At 44.3% G+C, this 10,161-nt stretch overlaps 1 protein-coding gene across 3 annotated transcripts in view; it reads left to right on the top strand.

Moving 5' to 3' along the window:
* Positions 1-2,909: 2,909 nt before the first annotated feature.
* LOC112115137 (myosin regulatory light chain 2, smooth muscle minor isoform) overlaps positions 2,910-10,161 on the top strand; it is a 10,666-nt gene continuing 3,414 nt past the window's right edge. Inside the window, exons 1-2 of one of the 3 annotated variants that reach the window (XM_026661392.2) lie at positions 2,914-3,035; positions 3,687-3,877. The gene's annotated coding sequence lies outside the window, so the exon portion shown is untranslated. Of the gene's footprint in view, positions 3,036-3,686; positions 3,878-8,471; positions 8,562-10,161 lie in introns of those variants that run through there. The other 2 variants (XM_026661401.2, XM_024212131.2) reach the window with 2 other exon arrangements.

Raw genomic sequence — 10,161 nt, 5'->3', positions numbered from 1 at the left:
TGCTAAACCCAGGGTTGTAAGTTCAATCCTTGAGGGGGCCACTTAGGGATCTGAGGCAAAATCAGTACTTAGTCCTGCTAGTGAAAGCAGGGGGCTAGACTCAATGACCTTTCAAGGTCCTTTCCAGTTCTAGGAGATGGGATATCTCCATTAATTTAATTTAATTTAATCCTCATCTTCCTCGTACCCCGAACCCGCTTCCCTGTTGCGTGATTCTCCATTGATGGAGTCAAAGCACACGGTTGGGGTAGTGGTGGCCGCACCCCCTAGCATGGCATGCCGCTCGGCATAGAAGCGGCATGTTTGCGGCTCTGCCCTGGACCTTCCGTTTGCCTCTCTGGCTTTGTAGTAGGCTTGCCTTAGCTCCTTAATTTTCACGCGGCACTGCTGTGCGTTCCTGTTATGGCCTCTGTCCTTCATGGCCTTTGAGACTTTTTCTAATATTTTGCCATTTCGTTTACTGCTACGGAGTTCAGCTAGCACTGATTCCTCTCCCCATATGGCGAGCAGATCCCGTACCTCCCTTTCGGTCCATGCTGGAGCTCTTTTGCGATCCTGGGACTTCATCATGGTTACCTGTGCTGATGAGCTCTGCATGGTCACCTGTGCTCTCCACGCTGGGCAAACAGGAAATGAAATTCAAAAGTTCGCGGGGCTTTTCCTGTCTACCTGGTCAGTGCATCTGAGTTGAGAGTGCTGTCCAGAGCGGTCACAATGAAGCTCCCGGAGGCCAATAGCGTCGAATTCCGTCCACACTACCCCAATTTCGACCTGCAAAGGCCGATTTTGGCGCTAATCCCCTCGTCAGAGGTGGAGTAAAGAAACCGGTTTAAAGGGCCCTTTAAGTCGAAAAAAAGGGCTTCGTCGTGTGGACGTGCCCAGGCTTAATTCGATTTAACGCTGCTAAATTCGACCTAAACTCGTAGTGTAGACCAGGCCTTAGTCTAGGGGTCAGGGGTCGGCAACCTTTCAGAAGTGATGTACCAAGTCTTCATTTATTCACTCTAATTTAAGGTTTTGTGTGTCAGTAATACATTTTAACATTTTTAGAAGGTCTCTTTCTATAAGTCTATAATATATAACTAAACTATTGTTGTATGTAAAGTAAATAAGGTTTTTAAAATGTTTAAGAAGCTTCATTTAAAATTAAATTAAAATGCAGAGCCCCCCGGACCGGTGGCCAGGACCCGGGCAGTGCGAGTGCCACTGAAAATCAGCCCGTGTGCCGCCTTTGGCACACGTGCCATAGGTTGCCTACCCCTGGTCTAGAATAAGTGGCTTTTTCTGGTTTATCTTAACTTGTTTTCAAAGACACCTAACCTAAATCAGTAAAAGGCACTCATATCAGAATAACATGCCCACACAGCTACACTAGCATAACTATTGGTTTAAATTCACACTTTACTGTCTGTATACTCCTATAACTTCCCATGTAGACAAGCCCTTTACTGCGTGCATGAACAATGCCTAATCCAATGGGGCCCCAAGCTGGACTGGCGCATCCCAGCATTACTGTAATGTAAGTAATCAGAAATGAAAAATTTCAACTTGATGAAATGGTTTTCACTCTATGGATTGACACTCAATCACTATTGATTAGTTTGAGTGATCAGGCAAGTCATGTGGTGTTGGGTCTGCTCCACGCACTTCTGGCGTGAATACTTTGTGCATGAAAATGTTAAAATCCATGGACACACACTTTGAAATTAATTTCCTACCAGCGTATATGCCGTTAAGAATGCCTTGGTGACACATTCGCAGAAAGAACCCCAGAATAAGGGGGAGAAGCAGCGTGAGTGAAACAAATTAATGAAACTATGAGCGAGGCTCCAAGAAAATACTGAGCTGTGCATGACAGTTGTGTCCCTCAGCCAGTTACCAACAGCAGATGGGGATCGGTGCAGTTTGGGGGTCTCAGGCAGCTGGGATCCTGGGACACTCTGCAGTTGGGTGACAGCTAAGGGAGTCCCTGGCACCTGGGATCCTGGGACACTCTGCAGTTGGGTGACAGGTATGTGGAGGAGGGGTTCCATGGTAGCTGGAATCCTGGGACACTCTGTGGTTGGGTGACAGGTATGTGTGGGGGTTCCATGGTAGCTGGGATTCTGGGACACTGTGGCTGGGTGACAGGTGGGGGGGGGTTTCCATGGTAGCTGGGATTCTGGAACACTCTGTGGTTGGTGACAGTTGGGGAAGTGGTCTCTGGTAGCTAGGATCCGAGGACACTGCGGTTCGGTGCCAGTTGCGACTCGGGCTCCTTAGAAATGGGAGTTGGGGGGTTCGAGCATTGCATGGCCATGAGAATTGCGCAAGGAGCCCGCAAGAGGAGCCGCCTCCCTGGTTAGGGTGACCAGACAGCAAGTGTGAAAAATCGAGATGGGGTGGGGGGTAATAGGATCCAATATAAGAAAAAGACCCAAAAATCGGGACTGTCCCTATAAAATCGGGACATCTGGTCACCCTAACCCTGGCGGGCAGCATATTGCTCAAGCGCCCCGGACTGTTGCTTGTTTCCCTAGCCGGCGGGGCGGGTCTATGCCGCGGCCTGGGAGCCCTCAGCTCCTCCCTCCAGCTCGGGGTGCGGACACTTCCGCCTCACCCGGGACTCGTAGGAAGCCTGTGTCGTAACAGCGACAAACAGGAAACGCCCTGCGATTCCCTTACAAGGGCATCAGCATCTCCCTCTCCCCTGCTCCGCCCCGCACGGTGGAATGCGGTGAGCGCACGGGACTGCACCATCACATCACCGGGGGGGTGCCGTCCGAACCAACTCTCTCGGGCGGGGGGTCGTGAGCAGCAGGCTCACTGCGGAGCAATCGCACTCTCCTCCCTGGTATATGCGCTGCGGCGGCGGCGCCCTGGGCCTGACTGACGCGTTTTCCCCGCCGATGGTGTAGCCCGGGTCCCCTCCCCCCCCCTGCTGGCCGGGCGGTGGTTCGGTCTGGATCGCGCTCTCCGGAAGTGTCGAGGCAGCTGGAGCAGCCGCCGCTTTCTGCCAGTCCCGTTCGGAGCCGAGTCTCTGCTTCAGCCGCCAGGTGAGGCCGCGTCTCGCGGGTGAGGGCTGGGTTCGGGGTCTCCTGCGTCCAAGTGCTCGCGCTGGGCGGGAGGCCGGCCCGTGTCCGGCTGCCTCTGTGGGCACTGGCCGGTAGCGGGCTGTTAGCGAGGGGCAGGGCTGGGTCCCGCTGCCCCAGGGGGGAGGGGAGGGGGCAGAGGTGCTGCCCCTAGGCGGGGTGGGGCTGGTGGGTGAGTCGCCGCCGGGCTCAGCGGCCCCTCTTGGGTGGGGAGGCGGCTGCCGCGGCTGCCCCGCCCGGTGGGCGTGGATGGAAAGGGCCGCCCCGCTGACGGGCCGGTGCGGGCTGCCTCAGGCGGTTCTGAGGCTGGGGCCGGTTTCCCTAGAGCCTTTACAGCGGCACCTTGCGCTGGGACGGCGCCTGGGGGCTCTCGGCGCGGCGCAGGGTCGCGGCCTTTGGCCGAGGTGGCCGGTGCGCTGGGAGGAAGCAGAACCCCGGTAGGTTCCGTAGCCCTAAGGAGTCTGGCGAGAAGCGGGTCCGAGCTGGGCAGTGCCTGGGGAAAGGGACTGGCAGGAAACGGCTGCAGGGAGCCATCCCCGGCTGGTGTAATGCTGAACTCTCCAATCGCTCGCACTGTGTTTGGTGGCTGAAAAATTATAAACTTGTGCTCCGCAGCTTCTGCAACCAGGATAGATTTTACCCTGTCCCTGGTATCACGTGACCCCGGCTACCTTTGGACTTCTCAGTATAAGAAACGTTACACCGTTTGGAAACTCACGAAATAGCTCGGGTGGAAAGAGGTGCAGACACCTAAACCTTACTACATAAGCTGCCTTAATACATCAACCTTGCAAAACTTGCTTGGGGTGAGTCGTCTTCTCTCTTTTTTTTTTCTCAACAGTTTAATAAAGTAGCTTTTCTCATTTCAGTTATCATGGCACTCAGTGAGTAGACTTTGTGCCTGGATGATGATTCTCCTATGATATTGCAAGGCTGAAATACTGCGTTTTTCATAAATGGAAAATGTATAAAGATAGCCAGAGTAGTTGACAAAATAGCTAATGGTGAAAATGAGGGATGTGTGCTCAGATTAAGAGCACATACATTAATTTATTATTCTGTAGGTCATATTTTAGCAATGCATCCTTGATCGTGATTCATATTAAAGAAAAGCTCCAGTATAATGATATAATTGTGACTTCCATTTTCTAGCATGTGAACAGCCACATTGTCAAACAATCAGAAGAGCTAAATAAGTTTAGAAGAGGTGTGATGTTATGTTTCTGAATAGTTAACACACGAAGTGTCCAGGTATTACCTTGAGCTAAGGCACTTATCTGGCCCCATCACTGTATTGTCTCTGTGCTTCACAATCTTTAATGTATTTATCCTCACAACACTGCTGTGAGGCAGAAAGTTACTGTTATCTATTTACTGTTACCATCCAAACCGGGCACTGAGTCACAGAGAGGCTAAATCACTTGCTCTGATCACTTGCTTCTGCTCTAAAATATTTTAACTGGTTTCTTAATTTTTAGACCAATATATGCTCAGATAATCAATCTGTAACCCTCTATGTTGACCTAGGAAATCCTGTTCCCATTGACTCCACATTTTTAATGAGCCATTCTTAAACATACTGGAGGCTGTACAAAATAAATAAAATGTGACAAACATCCTCTTTAAATTTTTGAAATAAAATAAACTGAGATCAATGTGAATACCCACATGAGTAAGAGTTCAGCGAACAACAGGGCTGTTTTGGAAGTTGATCACTGAGAAAGTAATAGAAGAGGATAATATCTTAATTTAGTAGTGTTCCCAAATACTAGGGTGATGAGCATATTAAAATATAGCATTCAGTCCTGGACCTTCATGTGGAGACTGCTATCCATGTTTCCAGTTATGATTGGTGAGTTTCCTTGTGATGGGAATGCATATCACCAGAATGTTTTTCAGCCCATGTCACGTGTTGTCAGATAGCTAACAGAAAGCAGTAACTTTTGGCCACTACCTAATCATTGGTTACTCCTTGATTCATACCAGTGCTATAGAAATGAAAAGCTTATTACCAATCTCCTAAACTATCTAATCACTAGGTTTTACCTTTTTTCCCCCCCTCAGATGTGGAGGAGTAAGAAGCTTTACTGTCCTCCTCTAATTATTTATATTCTAGTAGTTGAAAGCCTATGTTGTTTCACAGGTCTGGCAGCTGGGCCAAGTAAATCCCATCTGTGTAGTCTCCCTCATACAACTAATTAAGTTGTTGCATGCAAATTAGCTGCAAAGTAATGGTGGTGATTGGCTGAGTTATCTGTGATATCACAATCTGGAGTGACGGACACCTGCCCTACTGCAGCTGTACTCCACACAGTCAAAATGTCAGAGAACTTGAAAATTGGATGGTAACAGACCATGAATCCCAGTGATGATTGAACCTGGTGAGCTCTCAACCATGCTTGTAGCTGTTTCCATCCCTTCACACTGACTCAGGAGACATTGTAGACTTCAGAGTGACATACAGACAGACAAGTGATAACCCTGGAATATCATTATATAGATGGTACCCATTTCTATAGCTTATTTTTGTATCTGTCAAGTAATAGTACTAACCACATAGTATGGTTAAATGATCACCGTAGTTTTAGTACAATGGCTGCACTTGCTATCTTTTAGATTTATCTGCACCAGCTTTAAGAATTTTTTGCAAAAGTCTGCCTAAATAAATGTCATCTTGTGTGAAGGCCAACAAACTCTCAAAGAAATGACTACCACAGGTACTACTAAAAAGTTCCTGAATGGTTCCCAAAATAAACAAGGTCTAGACCATTCAGAGCTTCATGTTTAGGAACAAAGACTAAATCCAGTTTAGTTTTATGCCAATACTGAATTTATTTTTGCACTGACATATGTTCCTTTACTTTGGAAATAGTAAAATCAAAACCAGGATATAGTTATGAATCTAAGGAGGGTGGCTTTTGTAAGATCCGATGAAAATATTGGATTGTGAGATCTTCAGGGCTGGGACAGTCGTCTTGTTCTATTTCTATAGTTCCCAGCACAATGGGGCTCGGGCCTTTAGGAGCTACTGCAATACAGAAATTAATTAATGATATTGTACAGCAACTGGAATTCTTTTGATACTCTTAAAGCATCATTTCTTGGTCACAGCTCTTGTATAAAATCTCACTCCAAGTAATAAAATCTTTTGGGACTTCTCTGTTTTAAACAATAGATAATCACAAATGACCAGTCTGGGAATTTAGTAGATCAGCATTTAGGTTGGTATTTACAATCTACCACCGATCAAGAATATTAGGTGGAAATGATTCTTGCCCTACAATAACATTGCATACCTCTTCATGACAAGTGAGGGCTTGAGAGGCAATGGACAAAGTAAGTGTACATTAGAGCAAGAGTATCAACAGTTGCCTTCACCAATCAGTTTAGAAACTTACCTAGGTGAAAAATTTACTAAATGTTTCTAATCTATGTTCTGCCAGAGATTCCTTTTGTTGTATTTTGTTCTGTTCAGCGTCAGATATTCCAACTTGTCTGTAGAAAGCCCTCCCTCATTTTCAGCCTAAACTTAACCTATTTTAGTTACTCCTAAGTGTACTTCCCGCTATTAAACTAATCTGAAGACCTGACCCCATTGAAGTCAGTGGGTGTCTTCCCATTGAGTTCAGTGGGATTGGGATTTCACCCATCCTGTGTCCTCTCTTTGGTGACACTGAGCCACTCTGAAACCTGAGCTATACTTGTCTAACACTTCAGAGACTCCTCATAAATTAATCCCTCTAGCCTCCTAAAACATTTTTGTTACTTTTCTCTGAATATCCTCCAGTGTGTTGATATCTTTCTAGTAAAGCGGTGCCTAGAACTGAACACTATATTCTAGACATGGCTACACGAGGATTGTATAGATGGGCTATTAGCTTGTGAAACGTAATGTTTCTCTCTATGCAGTCCAAAATTGCTCCCGCCTTTTTAATGCCGTATGTCAGAGGTGCTCAGACTGTGGTCTGTGAGCTCCATTCAGGTGGTCTGCGGCTAGTTCCCTGTAAGGTGCGCAGCTGGGTGGCTGCACACAAGAGAATGAAGGGCCACCCACCTAATTAGCGGAGCCACACTTGTGTGGCTCCACTAGTTAGGTGCCTGGACCCTGGAGAAGATGCACGTAAGCTGAGGTGGTGGCCTTGGGGAGAATAGGGGTTGGTGAGAGGGGGCAGTGGGATGAGAAGAGGGGTTGGGGGGGAATTTGGCATGTGCAGCGCTGTGGCGGACAGAGAAAGAGGTGACTTTCCCCAGCTCCAGGGCTACGGCTGCTGAGGAGAGACCCCCTCCTTCCCAGCCCCAGCTCGGAGGCTGCTGCAGCACAGGAGAAAGGGGACATCCATCACATTAGAAAGATGATACTGATATTAAAATATGAATTGTGTGCTTTTATTTGTAGAACAAAAAATTGTTTTTTTATATAGCATTTTTATCCAAAGCACTTTTCCGTAGTTAGCTAACAGTATAAACAACATTTAGAAAGATCTTTAAGTGGTCTGCCAAGACACTCAGCAATTTTCAAGTGGTCTGCGGGGGAAAAAAAAAAGTTTTGAGAACCACTGCCATATGTGACTGCAAATTCATGTTGAATGCACTGTCCACCATCACCTCTAAATCTCCCATAGCAAATTTCCTGGTTCCTCATGCTCACTGAATTTGCTCCTCTCCCTCTACCCCTTAAGATATAGAAGATTGCGAAGTAAAATTTTTCCAAATTGAACTGTATTTGTGGGTGGTATTTTTTTTGTTTTGTTTTTTTCCTCCATGGATTTACCTCTAATCTCTGCAGTAGTCTGTTTTTTCTACATGCACAAAATAATAGAATTGTAGAAGAGAGATTGGCAAGGAGTCACTTCTTCTGTATGTTTGATTTGCATGGCCCTTTTCCTTACAGTATAGTCTCAATTATCAGAGCACATTGAAGAACTTCAGATAATTAAGGGGATTGTCATTCTAACAAGTTTTGAGGGCATAACTCTGTTCTGAGTAGCAGTGAATCTGAGTAGAGGTTCAGATTATAAGGATGAGTTGTTATTGGCTTGCTACCTGAAGTGTGTCCAATTTAAAATGTTTCTTTCTCTCGTCTCAAAAGCAGATTGTTAGCTTATTAGCTTAATGGTTTATGGTGAGCTGTGTTACTTCAGAAATAAAATGGATTTCCTGACATTAAATCTGAAATTTTGTTTTCATTGTACTCTGAACACTTGTTTTAGGGAGATTGTTTTGTGAAAGTGTAATGAAGAGCGTTGCTGGGTGACTTGCAGTTGAGCTTTGTTGGTTATTTTTAGTTCAGGGCATAGCAGTTTGTTTTTCATATGTCAGAAGAATGTTGTATATGGAACGTAAGTTTTAAAAGTGGAGAATTAATCAGTGGATAAAATCAGTAATGCTATTTGTAGATATACTGGGAAGACTATAACCTATGCAGTGGCCTCTCTTTACCATCTGGAGGCTTGGTAAAGCACTCACTCGCTCTCTTGGATATAAAGCAAGGTAAAATACTTCTTACTTGACAAAGAGTTGTGATCTTTTAGCTTTTAACTTGGTTGTTAATTACGTACTTTAATTCTGATTGCTTGCCGATGGCAGTTACTTAGCTGTATTTAGTTAACTTCAGTTCACTTTTAAAATGAACTAAAATTGTACCCTTCCTTTAATTGCCTTTTATTTTATTTTGGATAGACTGACTTCTCCAAGGTCACTTTACAAGTGATCTATTTAAGGAGTCATTGAGAGACTATTTTCTGTGACTCATTGATTAGCTCTTTTCAGAGGTGCAATTAACTTTTAGAAGTAACTTGTTTTAAAAATCAACATTTGATAATATTGTAAATTAGCCAAACCGGGATGTTGCAAGTAAACATAGGCTGGTGGTTAATGGCTTCTTGGAACTTAATTGCAGGTGTTTAGGCTGAAGCTCATAATCAAGGAGCAAAGAAATTTATGGCTTATAACAAAATCCAGTCTGGGCATGATGCAGAATTCTGTGGCACACTAAGTTAGCACCTTGTAGTTCACTTTTAAGCTAGCTTCAGTTTTTGTGAGAGATAAAATTATTAAATCCAAATCTGGGTTGATATGGACAGTAATATAGGTTAATGGGACACTGTCAGCTTGAAATTATTTTTTTTTAAATGAGCTGAGTTAAAAATAGTTTTAGGGTACATCTACTCAAGAGTAGAGCTGCCAGTTTTTGTGGCTTTACAATCATTTTGTTAGTAGCCAAAATGTTTCTCTACCCTAACGCTGTGTGAAGGATGAAACTAACTACATCGGGGCAAATAGGGAAATCGCTAGCACTCTGTATAGTCAATCAGATGCCCAAAGTAAATAATTTGGAAAAGGGTTGTTACTCTGTTTTATAATAGAGTTAGGTGTTATAACTAAGTGTAATTTTTTTTTATTTGACAAATGTTTCTTTAAATATTTAATCTTCTCTGCCAACAATTCTTATATTTTAACTAAACAGTAAGGCCCTGATTCTTCAGACAGAGCTGCATGGGCAGGCCTGAAATCAACAGGATATACCCTATGGGCACAAAGGTCCATCCATGCAGATCCAGTTGTAGAACTGAGGCCTTAGTATTTAAATTTCAAGCTAGTGAATCAGTTCCAGTGTTATGGTTAAACTGGCTTAAAAGGTAAATATTTAAATAATCACAACTGAATGGATACCATAAACTTGAAAGCTTCACTTCTGTCTGAATTATTTTACTTACTAAGTGTTAGTTTACTTGCACATTTGAAAATACTTTGTGTAGTCAATTTCACTGTTCCCCCAATTTTATCAGTTTCCCATTTCACACTTGCAATATTGTTGACTTCCTTTATAAAAAAAAAAACAGTGTATTGTAAAACCACATAGACTTGTGTAGTACATGAAACTACCTTACTTCATTAAAGGGACACAATCTGGTGCATATTGAAAAGCAATTTCATAGTTTAGAACGCACCTATTGATATGCTGTATTAGTTCAGGCTTCTTGGTTACCTAACAAAACTGCAGTACATAGTTTGTTTTGTAACTAAACCCTGACTCTCCCTCCACTCAACATACACCAGACCCTCTGCCTAATGATGCTGAAAGGACTTT

The sequence above is a fragment of the Terrapene carolina genome, unplaced genomic scaffold, assembly GCF_002925995.2.
Source record: "Terrapene carolina triunguis isolate 2854851 unplaced genomic scaffold, T_m_triunguis-2.0 Scaffold58, whole genome shotgun sequence".
NCBI classification, from domain to species: Eukaryota; Metazoa; Chordata; order Testudines; family Emydidae; genus Terrapene; species Terrapene triunguis.
The sequence above is the reverse complement of the archived record's forward strand: the minus strand, read 5'-3'. Positions and strand labels throughout refer to the sequence as shown.